The 21,893-nt window shown below is 28.1% G+C and overlaps 1 protein-coding gene across 2 annotated transcripts in view; it reads right to left on the minus strand.

The window, feature by feature from the left end:
* The window catches only part of LOC110283431 (uncharacterized), a 43,605-nt gene extending 21,978 nt beyond the window's left edge, over positions 1-21,627 (minus strand). The window contains exons 1-4 of one of the 2 annotated variants that reach the window (XM_087158256.1): positions 21,359-21,621; positions 18,897-19,082; positions 14,932-15,103; positions 9,296-9,402 (exon numbers count right to left, since the gene is read on the minus strand). The gene's annotated coding sequence lies outside the window, so the exon portion shown is untranslated. Of the gene's footprint in view, positions 1-9,295; positions 9,403-14,931; positions 15,104-18,896; positions 19,083-21,358 lie in introns of both variants that reach the window. The other variant, XM_087158257.1, reaches the window with a different exon arrangement.
* Positions 21,628-21,893: the final 266 nt, after the last annotated feature.

Here is a 21,893-nt window from a genome sequence, read left to right on the forward strand (position 1 = left end):
TAGAACTTTAAATTTAACACTAAACATACCATTACCGGTCAAATGACTATTTAAGAATTTTTGCATCGAAAATGTGCTTATCATCTTATCATTTTTTAACATTTGACTTCATGACTTTTTCTAACAATTATATACAATTAATATTATATTTTTCTTTTTGTATTTTGTTTGTTTCGAATAATACTTGTCATATACCTGTTTCTACCACAGCCAGTCATTTGACCAGGAGAACAATTTATTGCTTTATAAGGTTATCGGATCCGAAATTACTATGTAATGAGCCTTCAATGTATTGTGTCATTAAAATTCATAATTTATTATATTTTTTCTTGAAAGTAAGTATTTTTTTCTATTATATTTTACATTGGATTTTCTTTTAATCAATTTCAATTAAAAAAAAAATCATCATTCTTCAGCATTTCCTATATCGTCTAAAAATCGAAAATAAATTTTTTCAATATTTTGTTATTTTTCATTATTTGTAAACTTATTATAAAATATCTATAATACTTATTATAAAATAATGAAAAATAAAATAATTGAAGCTTAAGATTTAGAGACGCAAGATTTTGTCTTATTAGAAATATGTTTCCTTTGTGAATTAATCGTAGTAACCGTACTGTGTAATCGTAGTTTCTTTCTTTTTTGAACGAGTTCTCTTATGAAATAGTTTTAAAATGATTTTTTTCTCTATTTTTAAGTGTTTTGATTAGAAAAGATTTAAATTTTTGAATGATAAGCAGTACGAAACTTTATTTTTAAAATTGGACTTTCTTTAGGACAATGATTTTTTTAATTATAAGGAAACGTGTTCTTTTCAGAATTCATCATCTCGCCTTTTTTATGCGGCTAGAACTGTTTCGTAATAAATAAAATTTCAGAAACAAAACGAAAAACAAAGAAATAAACCAAAAACAATTTGTTTAATTTTCCGTATGCTCTGCTGACATTCCCGACCCTCCCTCTCGAAGGTCATTGTGCAAGTGATAGCAGGCGGGGGGGGGGGTTGTGGGGAGAAAGAAAGAAACATTTTATCTCATCTTTCCGAGTTTGAAACATTTCACCATTAGAAGAGGAGAGGGAAGTGATTCATTTTAATTTTCACGCACACTAAATTTATCTTGGGCTGTCAATGTCATAAATATTTTGGACATCCTAGAATCCTTCTGCAAGTTTCGCCCCTCCTACGATTGCCGTGATCTTTAACTTTCTCTTTAGCAATTCATTTTCTTTTTCTGAAGGTCACTGAAGGGTCTACATTTCAAATGCATTCATACATTTGACCGTTATTCACTGCTATTCATATACATATTGCACTGCTTTCATCACATTCTTTAGTTCGTCTCCCCTACTAGTTCTACAGAATTCCATTCATACATTTCCTTCTTTTTCTTTGTGAGGAAGGATTGGGAAGGTGTAGCTTTCTATCTTACAGCTATGTCTTCTTTTCTTCCCCTTGTTTTCAAAGCATGAGAAAATTGTGTGCGTAAAACTGACATTTAGGAACTTGCATTTCTTGTTGAAGTTACCTATCATTCGTTCTTTTCAGAAGTTAATTACATATTTTACTATAGTTTCAGTATAGCACTTGTCTCACACTTTAGTACTAAATGTCTTCAAAACACCGTAAAAGCTACACTTCAGCTTTTAAATTAAAAGTTGTTGCTAGAGCGGAACAAATCGGGAACAGAGCTGCTGCGCGAGATTTTGAAGAGGATGAAAAATGTGTTCGCAGATGGCTAGCGAATAAAGATATAATTGCGAAGTTACCCCAGCAAAATCGAGCAAGAAGATCTGGAGTTGTAAAATTTCCTCAATTGGAAAATGATTTAGCGAAATGGATTGAAGAGCAGAGAGAGAAGGGATTTCCTGTGTCTACAATCAAAATTCGTTTGCAAGCAAAATTAATTGCGAACCAGCTGGACTTTCAGGGTTTTAAAGGTGGCCCAAGCTATCGTTTCATGAAGAGAAAAAAGATATCAGTCAGAACAAGGACCACTGCTGGACAAAAACTTCCAGAAAATTGGGAGAAAAAAAATGACTTCTTGAAATTTGTGAAGCACCTCATTGATGTGGAAAAATTTTCTCCCTCTCAAATTATAAACTTGGATGAAACACCATTGACATTTGATTGCCCTGCTAGTAGAACTGTTGATAAAACAGGGACAAAGAGTGTTCCAATAGTTTCTACTGGGAATGAAAAAACATCGTTTACTTGCGTATTAGCTTGCACAGCTGATGGGAAAAAACTAAGTCCAATGATTATTTTTAAGCGCAAAACAATACCAAAAGGTAATTTTCCCCCCAACATAATTGTGAAAACAAATGAAAAAGGTTGGATGTGTGAAGAAATTATGGTAGATTGGCTGGATCTGGTGTGGAGAAGACGACCTGGTGCTTTTTTTCAAAGCAAAGGTTTGCTTCTAGTGGATTCAATGACTTCCCACCTTCTCGAATCTGTGAAAAGCAAATGTAGAAAAGTAAACGCATCGCTCACCATAATTCCCGCTGGCTTAACGAAAAAATTACAACTACGATTACTCCAAAATTACGATTTAGGAGTTAATCATTCATTTAAGGTAGAAATACCTAGTCAGTGGGGAAAATGGATGAGCAATGGATTGCATACTTACACTAAAAGTGGAAAGATGTGCCGTGCCTCTTATGAAGAAGTTGCCTGGTGGGTGTCTAACGCCTGGGAGAGGGTTAAGGAAACCACTATAACATCCGGTTTTAAGGATGCAAGACTGGATTTTTGCGTAAAAAATGTTCCTTCCTTAATGTCGGATGAAGAAGATGATGTAGAAAATTAACTGGATCATGAACTACAACGTTTGTTTTGTTCTGATAGTGAAGAATCAGATTTCGATGGTTTTGAATAAATATATGCTCAAAAATATTTGAAAAGTATAAATAAATAAATGCTGATTTATTTTGTATTTAGTTCATTTTTTATCGTATATACATCCTCAACTTATGATTTTAATTGGTTATACTTGTTTCTTCTGTAAGTAAGTATCATTTTCAATTCTTTCTTTTTATGATAAGTATACATAAAAATGATGACGTTAATATAATGAGTATACATAAAAAAAATGATATATCAATATCTGTTTTCTAAGTATAGAGTTTACGTTTTAAAAATTAATACTTTTTCTGTTTATTTTCACGCATGTGTTATTTGATAAAAATCGATGATTGATCGAAAAAACGAAAGTGCGGCCTTTACGACGGTACGGCCTATAAGATGAAAATAGAAATTTTTAGCGATGTTTTTTGCGGGTGCGGCCTATTTACCGGAAATTACTGTAACTGCAAAAAGTGGGATAGAATTATCACCTTAAGAAGTAAATACTCAAACAAATGCACGATACGAATGTTCCATATTGTTTCAAATATATGGGGATATTTAATATCCAAGTGAAAATCAATATCAATAACTGCTGAAAATACTATTAAAACCTTATATTGATTTACGATACTATCGGCGTAAATTGAGTATGTCAAAAATTAGTTATCTATATGCATGATTCAAATATTATGCGTAAATTTCTGAAAAGAAAATTAAATATATATTTTTTTTACTTTTCAAAAGAAAGATCTTTTTGCAAGAACTCAGACGGCGTGTCTATGATTCTGACACAGGGATTATCACTTCATGTTATTTTATACATTAATATGTGCACTCCAGCGTGTCAATTTTATTGAACTTTTCTACATGTACTACATTTTGTAGTTAACTTTTTGAGATATAATTTGTGATCATTTTTCCTTAATTTATAACAACCAGTGTAACTTTTTGCACTATGTCATGAGAAGATCATGTAAAGAACCTACACTCATATTGAGCAAAATCTTCAGGAGCATTAATGCAATAATTATTGGCATGCTTTGTTTTTAAGTGTAGACTCAATATTTTGTTTGAGAAAGTTTGTATAAGAACTGAAATAAGAATAACAAAAAGTAAAAATTTAAAATGCTATACAAACTCAAAGGAAAAAGTATAAAGGGAGACAGTGGTAATAAACAATAGATACTTTTATCAAAATAAAACTGGACTCATTTCATCCATGTTTGACTTTTTTGGTAGATCTTACTAATTATTTACATTTAAAAATATATATGATTGGAAAAAACACAAACTGAATCTTATTCAAAACGTTTCACTCTTTCAAATCAATTACAGTTCTAAAATGTAACTGTTTTTACAGTTAACAGAAACTCATCTATGCATCGGAGTTATGTAATTTTTTATTTCTTGTAAAAAAAAGTAAAAAAAATCCCAATGAAGAAAACATTAATTTATAAAGAAAAAAATCAGAATATATATTTCTTCCACATCATACAAACTTCAATACAACTATTGAAATAAACTTTGTTGGAAATACAAAAAAGCACAGAAATAAAAAATTATCTAAAGTTTATATTTTTATAAAAAATTACAAAAAGATATTTTAAAACTTTTTACTTTTTCTGTACTAATGGTGTATCAGTTTTAATTTTCTGATTTATAAAAATATATTTTGAGCTTTAGATTGATATTATCACAATTCTTTAAGTCACTTTCATATAAGTTTGCCAAATTTCTATTTCGTTTTAATTTCATCACTCAGACGTGCCAACCTGGGAAAATGAAAAAAGAGGAGGCTTTTGTAAGGAAGAGAAAAATGATCACGCAAGAGTTAAACATGCAAAATAAGACACAAAAATTTTAAAAACAACACTTTTGTCTTAAGAGAGACTTTATTTAGTACATAATTAATAATTCAAATAGTCATTCATATTGTTAAAATTATATATCAAAATTAAACAAGAAAAATGATCACGCAAGAGTTAAACATGCAAAATAAGACACAAAAATTTTAAAAACAACACTTTTGTCTTAAGAGAGACTTTATTTAGTACATAATTAATAATTCAAATAGTCATTCATATTGTTAAAATTATATACCAAAATTAAACAACTGTCAATATTAATATCTATAATGTTAAATAGTAACAACAACAAGAAAATTCACTTAGTTAACCATAAATTGATTCAAGCTAGTGATCATTTATTATAAATAAATAAATAAATGGGCTAAACCATCTGTTATTTTTAAAAAATATAATAAATAAAAGTTTAGGAAACTAAATCAATACCTTTCTTTAAATGAAAAATTAGAAACTTCATTTTTAATTAAAAATATTTTAGATTAAAGATCAAAATTTTTAAGGAATTATAAAATAAAAACTAATAAATAAAATTTTAATTATTATTATGATTGACAGTGGCTGTTTTAGCTCTTTTTAAAAATTCATCATCAAACTTCTGCTTATAACAGGGTTTAGAAATTCTAGATTTAACAGTGATTAAGTTTTCCAAGTTTTTTACTGACATTGAAGATCTAAACTGTGTGTGAGCTTTGGTTACTAAACTGAAAATGCGCTCACACTCAGCATTGCTATGGGGAATTGCCAAAATTGATAGCATAAATTTAGACAACATAGCATATTTATTTTCAAATACAACAGATAATTTTGCCCATTTAGAATCCATCCGCTCTTCAGACTGAACACAATCAATAGATTCTAGTTGCAAAGAGCTAAATTGGGACTGCAAACTGTCCAACACTGAATCTTTATCACCCCCTAAGATTTGCAACAACTGAGGAAATCTATTAATAAAAAATCTAATGCTGGAAAAAGATGTAGTTTCCACATTGTCTAGATTTGCAACTTCTGCATTAATAACGACCTCATCATTATAAGGAAATTTTTGTCGCATGTAGTCACAAACCTTTACAAAATATTTCCTAACATCGCAATAAAAAGAATCTTTGTCTTTTCCTTTCAAAGTCTCAACAATAGATAAAGTGGAATGTCCAATTACTAGGTCACAATCATCTTTCTGGTTCTCTCGAAGATAAAAGTTGACATCCAATAAAGAGCTTTTGGATTGACTTTTTACTATATTGGGTAGCATAAATTTAGATAAAATATCCTTGAAAAGGTTATTCATTAACTGCCCCATGACATGAATTTTGGGAATGTTACTCTGCAATTGCAAATTTAGGTTTTCAAATAGAGGAACTATAAATAGCAAGAAGTGTACAAAGGCTTTATTTAGGTCTGAAGACAAAAACATGAAGATTCTTTCTTCTCTGGAAAGAATTTCATTCTTTGCTGAAAAGTCCTCTACCTTTGGTTTGTTTGATGGAGGAGGCATAACGTTGTCATCTTCTCTTTTTTTTATTATCTTTCTTGCTTCATTGTGAGAGAGGTTACTCTTCTTCTTTGGAATGACATAATTGGGAAGGGCAACACTTGGAGTGCTCTTCACTTCTTCTTTAAAAAAAGAAGTTAGCGGCTCCCATTGCTGTAAAACTCTGGACAGACAACGTCCAACAGATAACCATCGAGTACCTACATGTTTCAATATTTTACGTACCTCCGTACTATGTAATTCTTGGAATTTCTTGGCGCTTAACACTTTTTTCCAAATAAAAAAATATATCCACAATATATTCTTCGATATTTATTGGCAAGCACTTTGCCCCTTTTTCAGCTGCCAAATTTAAAAGATGGCATAAGCATCCTTGCACAAATAAGTCTGGAATGTCTTTAGTAAGCATTCCTGCCACTCCATTTTTTTCCCCTGTCATCACAGGAGCATTATCCACACCTAAAGCTAAGCAATTTGCTAAAGGTATTTCATTAGAAGTCAAAGTATCTAAAATGAGTTTAGATATATTTACACCAGTGGCATCTCCCTCCAAAGCAGGCACAGATATCAAACATGAGTCAATCAGTGTTTTCTTCTCATCATAGAAAGTAGCAACAATTGGAAACAATTTGCTGTCACCCTTGTTGCTTCCATCAGTAGAAATGGAAAACACGTTGCTTTTTAGCAGATTAGTAATTTCCAATTTGTTGGATCTTGCCATTTCTCCAACAATCGCTGTTGTTTTTGTTCTCGCACAGCTATACTCCTTGGCAATCTTGCTGTCTGGGAACATATTCCGCATTAGGGGACCAACATGGTCGGCAACATTGATGGGAATATTATGTTCCACAATAAATGATGTGAAGAGCGCCTCTGCGCGGATTGCAGAATTATCATTTTTTTTCACAGAAAAATCAATTTTTTTATTCTCTGTGCGTATCCTCTGATTATCGACATGTTTCTGTCTCGAAACATGAGCGGATATGTCGCCTTTGCCTTTATGCATTATTGAAAAATCCACTGAACAAAACGTGCAGAAGGCATAATTTGATCCTTTTTTAGAAGGAATGATTCCTGGAAATTCTTCCGAATACGATTGGTTAAAAGAAGTTAAATACTTCTTATTAACTTTTTTCGCCGCCATAATATATATCCACGCAGAAAACTGACTTAAGAAGTCATAAAAATCAACGCTCGTGCATAAAAACAAACTCCGATTCCAAGTTGCTGATATTGACTTCTCTTCACTTCACAGTACAACGAAAGAGATCCGAAAATAATTTCTCAGTGTATACAGCGAACTCTCTTGCTTCCAAAAGCAGCCAATCGCAAAGCAGTTTTCACAAAGAGCAGCCTGACTCAGCACTTATTCTACTAATAGCAGACGCAGAAAGGAAAGGTGAAATAGCGCTCTTGATTGGCCGATGAACGTCACCACTCAGGCCACGCCCAGCTCTGAATTGCGTCAGAGCTGGGCGTGGCCAGAGTGGTGACGCAATTGAGACGGATATGGAAGAAAATTTCGTTCAGCGTGATAAAACCGGAGATTTTCGAGAAAATCCCGGAGGAGGAAATAACTTGCAAAAACCCGGAGTCTCCGGCCAAAAGCCGGAGGGTTGGCACGTCTGCATCACTTTATTAAATAGCATTTTGTATTAGCCCATTTTGAGATATTATCATGAAAGAAAAAAAAAAGAAAGATCAATAAAGTTTTAACTAAGAAATGTTTTATGGAGAATATAGTAAGGATAAATTAATGAATAAGATAAAAATCATAATAAGTGTAAATTATTGCTCTTATTTACACACAAACAGGAATTTTAACACGTACATTTATTCAAAGGGCTACGGTGGGCCTGGCATACTTAGATATTTGATTGTCCATCACAGAAATATTGGACATCACTTTCCAAACAGAAAAATTCTTCGTTTCATGAATCATTTTGTTTAACAAGCTGCAACTTACAGGGTATCAACTACATTTTAAATTTTCAATTCATGACTAATTCCAAGAATATTCCATGACTTAACGAAGTTACTATTTTCTCCGACAAAAGCACAACAATAAATTTAAAAAAGCATTATAACATTAATTGAAATGATAGGTATAACGAAAATTCATACTCTGCATCTTCATATTTATTTTAAATTTAAAAAACAGAGTAAAGAAAAAGTTGAAGCAATAAAATAGCTGAAAAAAATACAAAAGCAATTTGTTTTTCCTCTTTTTTACAGCAGAAATATATTTTAAAGATGCTTTTCTTGTGTATCGGAGATTAAAGAAATACTCCTGATATTTCTGTTCTCTTTTCGGAATAAAAAAAAATGGCCAATGACTGGCTTGCTTCAGCTAGAATTTTAAATTGACAAAATAAAATAAAAATAATAAAAAAAATTCTGAAATCACAGAAGTTTAAAAGATAATTCGCTCTAGAAATGTTTTATCTTTCATTTTTTTAAAGAACACCATAATTTTTAAAGAACACAATAAAAACATTTTATATTTTAATAAAATATGACTGTGAGTGGGGATTTTGTTACAAATTCAGATATTCGGTACATCATGAAATTGTGTGTGTGTGAGGGGGTAAATTCTATTTTAAAAAAGAGACTTTTGGGCACCCTGAATCCATGATTTTTTAAAAATAAATAGTTAAAATCAAGACATTTCATGACAAATTTTGTTCAATACCAAGATTCAAGACTTTCCTGGTGTGCAGATACCATGAACTTAAACCTGTTTCTCTATTGATCATAAATTGAAAAAGTTTTTGAACCTGTGAACATTTTTTCCCCATTTGCTATTCAAAAAAGCAAGATCAATTAGAAGTCAAAACTAAATGAACACCAAAGATAATTGCCTAACAGTTATTAAATATAATTAACAGTACACAACTGTAAAACCTCAAAAAAAATTTCAAAATCTTTTGAGCTTTGAAACCGAATTATTTAATTTACACTCATAACTATTCTAATTTATCCAATCTGAAACAAGTGTAATTTAATACAGGGATTTTGTTCAAGACTATATTAAAAAATTGCATACTAAAATACTACAACTAATTTATGACACAATTAAAATGAACATACTCATTTTTTTTAACTTCCAATCTTGTCAAGAAATAACATCAGTTGAGTATATGGCCAAGTCTTTATTTGTTGAGCTGTTACTACTCGCCCCTTTTTGACTTGTTCAGCTAAATGCCAAAAATTGATAAAATGAGATATCTACTTAAAGACACGAGAAAAAGAATGACATTTTTTTCACAAATATAGTTTAAAATTACTAAATTTAATTTAAGAGAAATAATTAAGAATAATTCATAGAGCAAAAAAGTTATTTTATAGATTTATTACAGGGTTGCTACTCAAATCTGGGAAAGAAAAAAAAGCTCCCTGCGTTTTCCCTGTATATATTTTACACAATATACTAAGAGGAAACACACAATTACTGCGCAAATTTGTACACTATATCAGGATAACTAATACTAGTTTTAATTGCTAGAAAAACTTAAATAAGGAACAGTTTAACATACATAAAAAAAATAAAATTACAGCAAATAAAATAGTAAAGTATAACTGAACTATATTTAAAAATCCCATAGATTGCATTTAAAGAGGACAACATTTTGTAAAAAAAGAAAATAAGAAATAAATATTCCTTGCATTTTCCCTGTTAATTTATTTGATTTTTTAATTCCCTTTATTTTCCAGGTTTCCCCTATTCTCCCTGTGGAGTGGCGACCCTGTATTTTATTTTCATTTCCTTAATTTAGTTTTAGACGTTAGATATCAACTATTTAATAAGTTTTTAAGCAAATGTCAAAAGACAATGTCAATCAAACAATGTTCAACATTCATATGTTTAGAAATGAAAATTATCACATTTTATCCATTAAACTCTTGATCACTTTAACAATCATTTGCCTCATTTCTCTTCCTAAATATATTTTTTTTATCTGGATTTTTATTCCGATGTATTGTTGAAATCTTCAGGGGTGATTGTGATCCCAACTCAAAGATCCTGAAAATTTCTTATTAAAATCATTAATGACGTATTTCAAAAAATTAATGTCTTTATAAAGTTAAATCATTTATATTTTCAAAACATTAAATTCTAAATAAATTATTTACAGCATAATTTAAATGAATAATTATGTATAAGTTTACTTTTATCTCTAATCACATTTATTATTCTGCCAGGAAAAATATTTACAAATGAAAGACGCCAAATATAAATTCTAGTTCTAATATTTTTAAATAAAATAGACAAGAATTTTTACACATGATCGATGATTTCTTGAAGCTTCTGAACCTAGGATTTCCAGAAACTTCAGAAGTGTTGTTAGCGAAAAATCCGGTATTTTTCCGGAGCACAATCACCTCTTTAGCAGACTTAGCTGGTTTAAAACAATGCCGTTTAAACCAAATAATTTAAAAGAAAAAAAAAGAAGAAGAAAAAAGAATATTTTTTTTAAAAGAATCTTTTTAATAAATAAATTTTCCTGTATTTATATTGATTTTTTATTTGTTTAAGTATTGCGAAGTGACAAGATGGTTTTCTCACCTTTTTGGAAATTTTCAGTTAAATTCGGTTATTTTAAATAAACACAAAACTGCAATTTTCAAATGTTTAGATAGAATTTGAGTTCTCACAAAAATACCAATGTGAAATAAAGTATTGTAAGCAAATTTAAAATAAAAACACAAGGTTTTGTAAAAATGCTTAAAATAAATTAGACCATAACTAATTCAAAAGTAATTCTTGTTCTAACAAAAGTATAAACAAGAATAAGGTGCTTTTCTAAATTTTATTTTTTCAGTTCAATTTCATATTTGTTTTCTGCTACTTAGATAAACAAATTTGAATTGTATACAAATTTGAATTTTATGCTTACATTCATTATTTTAAAATTCACTTAAAATATTTTTTAAGTAAATGTTTCATAATTTTGCAATATGTCAATAAGAACATTGTTATATTTAAAGCTCAATTATGTTAAAATAAATGACACAAAAGTAAATAGTTCTTTGTTTTTCTAACGGTCAAAACTAAAACCCACCTTTACTATAATATGTGTGTATATATTTATGTAACACATTTATCAATTTTATTTCTTTTCATCAATCTGCTATTAAATATTTCTTAATTAAAAAAATACATTTTCTTGAATATCTCATTCTCCTTTATATTAAAATTCGTCACAATATATATACATATTCACACATTACTAAGATAACATTTAGATATAAAATACTATTTAACCTTTCTTTTAAAATAAAAAAATTAAAAAAACACCTGATTTTTGGGTTTTTATGAAGAAAAAAATAACTTTTTAAACCCTGTCTACCAGTCGCGAAAAATTTCAGTAACATTTACTCCCTATTTAATGATTTTCAAGGACTTCTGAGGTAACTATTTTTTTTCTTCAACAAAAGTAATGTTGAGAAATTGGAATTAGTTTTTAAAGAGAAATGGTTATTAACAGATCCACTAAAATATTTTTATCTGAGATGGTAGACAAAACTTAAAATATTTAATTAATTAAGCTATTTGATTAAATAGCTTAACGAGAAAATTAGAATAATTTTCAGCATCATATTACACAGTTTTTCCTAGATGCAGGTGTTTGACCAATCTTAATCAGCCTTGATTTCTCCAACATATGTAACGATTTTCTTTAACAGCAGACTTTCTAAGTCTTGGAGACCCATAGATCTCAAAATCTAACTGAATCTATGAATGACTATACAACTTTTGTTGTAAAGAAAAATATAAATATTTATCAATTTTAAGATTTTTATTTAATTATGTCTATCATCTTGGTTATTTATTTTTTTAAAAGAAATTTGTCACAGCATATTTTTTAAATCATTAAGCAACAAAAATTTTTGTACGTATAATGAATACTAATAAAACATATAAACCAAATTACTGTGAGCATAAGTTTATAGTTATAACAGTCGTCTTTAGATACTTTTTGTTATTGCTTAGACATGCTTTTATGAACTGATATAGGTCAAATAAAAATTATACAACCTGGTTGCTTCGAATCAATGTGATCGAGGAAATGTGAAATCAATGCAATTTTAAAATGCAGCATCATGGCAGAAACAAGACAATGTAATATTTCAACTAAATAATATAATTAAAATGATGAAAAGAATAAAATTGATAAATGGGCTACATAATTACAAACATTTAAAATTGTAAAAATATATTTCAGCCTTAATGGTTCTAAAACACAAAAAAAAAATTATGTTTTGGTTATTAGCTTTAAATGTAACAAAGCTCTTATTGTTCTTTTTCAGCATAAACAAAAAAAAATATTTTAACAAAATTTCTCAAACTTTTTTTTTAAATAAAGTATAAAAATAGCAATTTTAAATATTATAATAATAAATACAGTAGAGAACCAATTATCCGGGATGCTCGGGACCATCGCTATCCCGGATGTCTGAATTTCCGGGTTTTCTGGATCGACCAAAAAGTGTCGTTAATCGATGTTTTATCGAACCCGAATTACAAGGAAAAAGTGTAATTCATAAAGTAAGAGAAAAAAGAAAGGTACTCCTAACTGTAAAAAGAAAAAAAATGGTAGAAAAATAACATTGAAAAGAATAAAAAAAATTGCAAGTTTAGACAAGAAAAACAAGTTTAAAAAATACAAAATTCTCGTATTTATTTTTTAAAAATAATTACAATTCCTTAATTAACTAATATAAACAAAACTAATGGTTAAATAACGCAATATATTTCATACCTGATTATACAGGGGAAACGATAAAATAAAAGGAAAACTTATTAATCTAAATAAAAACACTTGAAAATTATCGAACCAAAACGATAGTTAAAAAAGGCACTAGCATAAATATTAAAACCCAGAACTAGGCAAGATCAGCGGAATTTTAAAAAAAAACCTAATGATAAAATTTATGAATAAAAAGAATTAATTTATTGAGTGCAAAATTTATCTTGAAAAGAAAAAAAAATCAAACGTAGTGGAATCAGAAAAACAAAACTGCAATCTGCTTCATAAAATAATCCTATGTTTAAATTAATAAACAATTCTCCTTTTATTTTTATTTTTTGTGTTGATAAAAACACGATATTTAATTACAGCAGATGTGATTCCACATCAATAAAAACTTGCAAATGATACCGCACTTCAAAAGAATAAGAATTTATTCAGAAGAAAAAGATTTTATTTTTATTAATTGATGTCAAATAGATAAATATATTTTTCTCCTTCATTTTCTGTTCACTGATATGCATGCAATGCATTTTCCCCAACCTCCTCGTAAATCAAACAGAAAACAAAATCAGCATGCCACACCCTTGAACTTGATTGACCGTCTAAAGGAGAAAATAAAACATTCCTCCCTTCCCTGCCTTCAAGGTTGCGGAGGAAATGACGTTTCTCTGCGTAAACGGGGGAAAAAATTCTCCCCTTCCTTACATTTTCCTCTACTCAACTTCAAGGATGAGTTCAATTTCTGCTTTTCATAATCGTTCCAGTTTAAAATGGCGGGAAAACCGATCAAAAATTTTCCCGGTTATCTGGATACCAGATAATTTGTAAAAATAAAGTTAGAAAAACTTTAATTCTTTCAGTAATTACACAATTTAACTAATACAAAAAAAAACTAACATAACAGGGAATAACTAACAATCAATTTTATTTTAAACATTTTAAGAGTTATGATTTTATCTAAAAATTGATTGCATTAATTTCTTTTACATAGGCTTTTTTTTTGGGGGGGGGGACAATTACATAGGCTTTTTTTGGGGGGGGACAAAATTAATTTTACATAAACAATTAAAAATTGCAGATTTATGTCTATTTCAAGTAGGTGAATTCCAATTATCAATTAAACTCAAAATTGTAACAAATGTGAGAATTTCTATTTCATTTTTCAATATTCAAACTGAAAACATTCACATAAATAGCAGAAAATTTATTTAAAAACATGTTTATTAAAAAAAAAATTATAAGAAAAACCAGGCTTTATCTTTTTAAAAAAAATTTTTTTTTGGTTTTGACCTTGTTTTAAACGGACAAACTATGATTCATGAAAGAAATTAAGGGAAATATACTAATGAACAAAACAAATTGCTATTAAACTGAAAACAGAATTTTATTATTTTTTTTAAATGATCTTCAACAAAATTTACTGTGGACAGGTAAATAAAATATATATGGGTAATTAAATAAAATATAAACTTAAGGGGAAAAAAAAATTTACACTCAGAGGTAGCTAAATAAGAAATAATTAATCACTAAGTGCCGAGGTCATTTAAAATAACTTAATTTTAAAGCAAACGTAGGAAGTTAAATTTACATTAAAGATGGCATTTACATAAATTAATGACATAAAAGTGAGAGCGAAAACAAAGCGACAAAGAAGAGCCGATCCACACAAATGATTATACATAGGTAGTTCTAAATAAAAAATTTTAAAATACAGAACATCCGAGTCTCAGTTGTTGTTGGTTTACGTCCCACTAGATCTGAACTATGGGCTATTAACGACAATCTGGGAAACATCGCAGAGGATGATCCGAAGACATGCCATCCCCATTTTTCATCCTCTGGAGAGGGGATGACCTCTGCTTCGGTAGCCTGATGACATGCGAAGTCAATCACTTTGCTTAAAACAGTTTAACGAGGACCGATACAGCACACTCTCGGTCCCTTTGCATGCTGATCAAAGAGGTTACTCACCCGCACACTGACCGCAGCCAGTGATGCTTGACTTCAGTGTTCTATTGGGATCTTGATGATCAGTCAGTTCACTGCAGAACTGTCAGTGCATTTGCAGCTATGCAAAACAATAGCTATGAAGCCCCAACGTTATCACAGCCATTAGGATGAAGTCTATTGAGGCCCATTTAATCTTAAAAATAAAATATATTATTAATAAAATATATAATAAAATAAATATATGTTGTGGGAAACTATCAACAGTTTGAAATTTCTAACTTTTTGGATTGATTAAATAGATCGGCATCATAAGAACTAAATACTGCAATGAACTTGATTAAAATTTATAAGGTTTATGCCAATATGGCAACAATCTTCGTAAAATGATCTACAAATGTCACCCAAATGGTATGCATGGGTGCCAAATTTGTCGAAATGTTAGGAATTAGCAAAATAATAATGAAAAAAAAATTTTTATATTGAATTCCATGTGTTAAAAAAAAATTCTAATTTTATTATTCTAAGCTGAAGGTTTCAGTAGCGAATATTATAGAAATAAATAAGTTCTTCCGCGCGGTGCAGAGTGGCCACAGTCTGGAAAATTTTTAAAAGAGGCGCCAATTACTTAATGAGGTTATTGTAAGTTTCAAAGGCTTTCATTTTAGGGATATTTCAGGAATACAATTAGTCAGCAGTAACATAAATTTACAAATATTTTTGGATGACAATTGCTACCAGCTTTTAAATTTTTCTGGAAAGTGGCTACACTTGGAAAGTTTCTCCACCCACCCCCCTTTTCCATGAGATGAAGCATTTAAAATTGAAATGTTTAAATTTCAAATTTACGTGCTATCTGTGGACTGACAGCGAGATTTGTCTTTCAGCTAAAAGAAATATCTTTTGGGCTTTGAGAATTTACTTTATTTAGGAATTTTTAGATAATTAATTTTTAGTATATTTTGTTAATTTCACAGTTTTTCTTATTATCTAATCTCAACATTTTACTCAGTATGTTGAATTTATTTACAAATGTTATAGCTTTTTTTTTTTTTTTTTTTACTAAATTTTAATAAACAGTACTCCTAAATCATTATGGGGTAATAGTTTTTAAATGTTTTGGATAGCGAGGAACAGGATAGTGAGGAAAAATCACACTTTACATAGCTTATATTATAACAATGGTAAAAGCATACTTAATGTTTATAATAATTATTCTTAATGTTGCTGATAAAAATTACTTTACATGATATTACTTTACATTGTCCAAAATAGACTATTTTGGACAATGTATTTGTCGACAAAAAAAAAAGGTTAAGTTCCCTTTTATGTATAAGATGCATTGCAGTGTAATGATATTGATGTGTATGGTTTTAATGTTTTATGTTGATTGAAGTCAATGAAAACTGCATTTATCTAAAAACAGAGAGCTTTAAATGCAATTTTTTTAATGATATTTATTAATGCAAATAAATTCTAGTGAAGTTTCATTATTATATGTGTCCCGATTTCTCTTTTTTATTCTATGCAGCAGTCTCTTATCTCATAGCATGTGTACCATAACATAAATTATGCAAACATAAAGTTTTATTTTTCCCTTCAAGTTTAGCTACCATATTAAGATCTCGGTACACTAAAAGAATAGTACTCCCATTGGTCTACTAAATTTTTATTGTTTGATGTGTGACTTTAAAAACTTATAATACTATAATTTATGCCTGACTAAGTTCTACTAGATAACAGAAAAGTCTGAAGCATCTGAAACAGGCTTCCCCGACCCAGGGATGACTATTTCCTCCAATCAGATAGCTTATTATAGTCACTAACTAGGCTTGTTATAAGAGTGAGAAAAGAATAAAAAAGTTAAAATACACATATCAACTTGTGAAAAAATAATTTAAAAAAAGTATGTAAAACTCATTTTCATAATTTACATACTTATTTAAAGTTATAATTTGTGCACATTAACAGTCTAACAAACCAAAGATTATCATGATTAAATAGGATAACATAGTAAAGTAAAACAAAATAATGCAGAAATATTAAGAAAAATAGACACTAAAGATTTTTTTTTTTTATTCAGGAACTTTTTTCTAAAGTTTAAAAAGTTTAAAATTTTGTCCAGGGACAAGTCAGATGAATCTCTTGCCGGGCTATAAAAGAAATCAGCTATAAAACTGAAATGTTATGAATATATTACACCAAAGACCATAATAATCTTCAATTAGTAACAATCTTTAATAATTAAGAGTTTAAAAAAAAAAAAGATGGTAAATTTTGACTTGAAAATATTTCGTATTTCATGCAAATTTTGCACTTAATACACAATAAAATTATTTACTTAATGGACAGAAAACATTGAGAAAAATATTATAAAAACTTTAAAATGGCGATCATAAATTATTAAATTGATCATTAATATTTGTATGGATTTAAAAATATTTTAGCTGAAGCATTTAGCAGAAGAAACATTAAATAAATTGTATGTGAAAACTAAAAAGTAATCTATAAAAATAAACAGACTTCAAATAAAATACTTTCATCAACAAATAATTTGAATGAAATGCTTATTATTTTACCATACTTAGTCAAAAACTACAATTTAAAAGGAAAACAAAAATTTTAAACATAGAAATGTTTAATAAATATAAATTATTATATCTTCCTCTTACAAAGTAAATAATATGTTTAAAAAAAAAAGCCACAAAATATAAGTAAACAGCAAAAAAATAAAAAATAATTACACCTGCATAAACGAATATTTTTGATGAAAAATGTAGACCTCCAACTTTTTTTGTTATCAACTTGATAAAGCACTTTAACCGATTGATTGAAAAAAATTAATCGATTTATACGAGTAAATGATATAATGATTATATAGCAAAATTATTCCGTAAAATATATATAATTGTGCACTTTACAGTATAAAATTTTTTAGATTATAATTGCTAAATAAAATATGCAAGTTATTTTTTTGCATCGAATTATCGTTGGATAAACCAACTTAATAATTGTGGGCAAAAAATTTTAAATTCGACTAAAAAGTTCTTCAGATATGACGAAATATTTGACGAATATAAAACTTAACATAAAGGGGTACAAATTTTGGACTACTCTCCTGACCAAAGTATTGGGACCTTTTCCACGATTGTGGGTCAGAAATCCTAATTCTTCATAATACCTTAATCCATCTGATTTTGAACCTTAAAATGTCATCTGCACTAATTAATTGCCATATTTGAGATCACCCTTTCAAACCATTAGGACTGAGTCAGAGAATGTGAAGATCTGATCATTAGATCAAAAATCATCCTGGGTGGTCTGCTTATTTTTTTCACGCTGCACACATAAGCATGAAAAACAAATATAATGTGAATTACAAAAAAAAATTCACAGGTTAAGATTATAGAATTATTAGTGACAACTTTAGTTTTAATTAAGCTAAGAAATCTGTCTAAATTGTACCATCAATATTCAGACGAATAACAACTACCAACTCAACAATTAGAACAATAGTAATTATCTGTAATGTAAACTCAACAGTATAATATATCAAACATAATAACCTTAAAATATAAATAATACATTAGTCATTAAGAAAGCAAATAAATTATTTTAGATACATTTTTAATATATGATGTATATGAATAATAATTATATTAGTAATTATAATGCAAATATTATGCATGATTGAAATAATTATGTAGATGGGTGTTTAATAAAATATCTTCAATGACAAAAAAGAAACTTGTCACTGGTTTTTATAAGTTTTTGCCACATTTTGACAAACAGTTTACTATACTTTTCGACAGGTTTTTGACATGTCGTGTCAAAACCAGCTTTTGATGCAAAAACTAAAACCCTGGATAGTAAATGAAATCTCTCCAGGAATTTTTCCATATCACAAGAACCTGTCGTGCAAACTGCAATTGCCAATGCATTTAATAGATTTTAAAATCTCAATTTAAAAAAAAAAGAGATATACAAACTTGATTGGAGGTTATGAGATATATATCCTTCAAGTTGGTCCTCGTCTGTAATGTGTCCAGTACCTTGTAAACCACTGCCCGGAAGTTGAAAATATTTGGAGATTATTCAGCTACAGATCATGATAGGGAAATCTTCCCATTGCCCAAGAATATATATGTTTTTCTTCTCCCGAGTAACACTTTTTCCTAGAGAAATATCAAACATTAAAGCAACTTTTTTTAAGCATCTTATAATTACAATCTAATTGATAATATAGATTGCAGGGTTGGGTTTTTAACGTCAAAAAGTGGTTTTTGACATGACAAGGGTATAATACTGGTTTAAACCGTCAAAAATGTCAAAAACTAAAGTTTGCCAAAAAAATATATAAACTTCAAAACTACCAACAGTTGCCATGCATTATATTGAAATTTAATTATACTATAGGTAATCAGCAGGTTTTAAAATATTTTTTAATTAAAATTAAAGTAAAATAACAGATTTAAAATCTCAGAAATTTATATTCAAATGCATGAGCAGAAAAATTTTGCACAAAATTTTTTTAAATATTCATATTTTGAAAAAAAAAAATTTTTTTTTTGATACTTAAGAAAATTGAAAGTTTATTACTATGCATTTTTGACATATAAGGAACATATAACTAATATTTATAAGGAACTTACAAGTTATGTTGTATAAATACAAACTTGATACAAGTGTATGAAAAAAAATTTTAATGTTATACCGAATATCTTTATTATCCAGATTGTTAATTTGAATTTAAAAGTAGTTATATTTGTGAATAATGATAAATATAATTCATATTGTTTATTATATTTATTTATAATTATTACACTTATCATTTTAAAACAATTTTTACCTCTTAATTTTTTCCCCCACTTGTATTAAGAATACAAATAATGAATATCTTGAAAGCAAGAAGTAATTATTCAACAGCTGAATATTTAGATATTCAACAAAACTATGTATATAGTATTCAGCAAAATGAAATTCACAAGTATTTGGATAAACTAAATTTTCAGCATAGTAAATGAATAGGCTGAATATACTGTAAATCGACACTAACTACTCTGTGTATTTAACAGAAAGCACTTAAATTTGTATTGTCTTATGCTAAAAAGATTATTAAGAAGATTTAAAAGAATATTAAAAAGATTTTTCCTTAAAAGATGTCTAATGTGCAAAACTGCTAACGTTTATCTTTAAAAATGTCTAATTTTTAGTATAATCTATACTATACACTAAATTTGGTTATAAATAAATTTCTTAATAATATCACTGCAGATTTTCAATAACACATGAAAATGAATACATAATATTACAAAAGATGTGAGCTTTCAAAAGTACAAGATTTTGGTTACTATTCAAAATAACTGTGTTTCTTCAAAATTTTAAATTTATTTTTTCTAGAACATATTTAGGAACACTATCCTTTATAAAAAATATATAAATTTTATGTATTAATTAAATTTCACATATGCATATAGGTTTTTGACATTTTTTGACATTTTTGACAGTCAGGTTTTTGACCATGGTTTAAACTGTCAAAAACTGTCACATGTCAAAAACCTGCCAACCCTGATAGATTGTAATAAAGATTTTCAAGCTATAATAAATCTTTTTCAAATATGTGATAACTAAAATACAATAAGCAAGAAAAATAAATTTAACGGCTTAAAACAGCTGTAATCCTTCAATATTTTATATAAACAATATAAAACCTTTTTTTTAAAAAAATTATGATCTAAAGAATTATTAAAATATAATGAATTTTAATTAATACAACTAATAATAACAGGTACACAACTCCAAATCACAAATTTAATTCACAACTACTAATAGCATTGAATTTTTATAATCATATAATGTTAAGTATGAATACCAAACGAAATTGTAAATATACTGATATTACACCTACATTTTAGAAAAATTTAAAAATGAAAATTATTACATTTTATATCTTTTAAGAAAATCAATATAGAAATACATAAAATATTTACTAGTATAATAAATGGTTAAACTGAGCTCAAAAATAAGTAACCTTAAAATTAAATCATGAAATACCTATTGCATTTTAATATATTTCACAATGTAAGCTATATTAAAATTTAATTTAGGCCAAGGGTCAGCAAATTAGTAGATAGAAAGATTAAAAAACAAAAGAAGTAACAAAAATTACAAATTGCAATGTGAAACCAAAGCAACTAACAGAAAGCTTACTTGTTACTTAAAATAAATGGTTAATTCAATGCAGCTAAACTATAAAAAAGTATTCTTTTAATTTGAGTGTTGTAAAATCACCGGAAAATTAAAACATTAATACATTTTATTATATTTGAAAATGTAAACAGTTTTAAAACTCAATTTAGACCACTGCTGATCATATAGGAAAATAAATAAAACACAAGAAACAACACACATTTTAAATAGTAGATTTGCAAATTTAAGCTAAAGAACTAACTTCATCCAATAACAAAAAGTCAATTTGTTACTGAAATAAAATGGTCAACACTATAATAATTAAGCAATAAAAAGAGTGCTTTTTAATTTAAAGATTTCATGAATTGTTTCATTATGGCAGCAGTAACTGAGAAATACTAATTGTAAATAAAAACACTTTATTTAAAATAACGGATGTGATATTCTACTGTAGTTACAAAAATAAAATTAATATATCTGCCTGGAAATAAAGACAGATGTACAGACAGAACGTCTATTAAGAACAATTTTAAGATTTCCAATAACAGCGCTTCGCCTAAGCCTTGAATTTGTTAACCAATCAAATTCTACGATGCGCGTAGAAAAAATTGAACCTCAGAACTTGAGAGGGTTGAAAAGGTCGCCAATTCAATGATTGATGATCATGGGATCTTTTTAAAAATTCGAGTTAACGACTTTAATTTTAATCTTTTTGTTTTGAAAACCCATCCTTCAAGATATGATTATGTTGTTGTTAATTAACGTCGCACTAGAACTGCACAATGGGCTATTAGCGA

Source organism: Parasteatoda tepidariorum, chromosome 2, assembly GCF_982258835.1.
Source record: "Parasteatoda tepidariorum strain Cologne lab strain chromosome 2, Ptep-v5.0, whole genome shotgun sequence".
Lineage (NCBI taxonomy): Eukaryota > Metazoa > Arthropoda > Arachnida > Araneae > Theridiidae > Parasteatoda > Parasteatoda tepidariorum.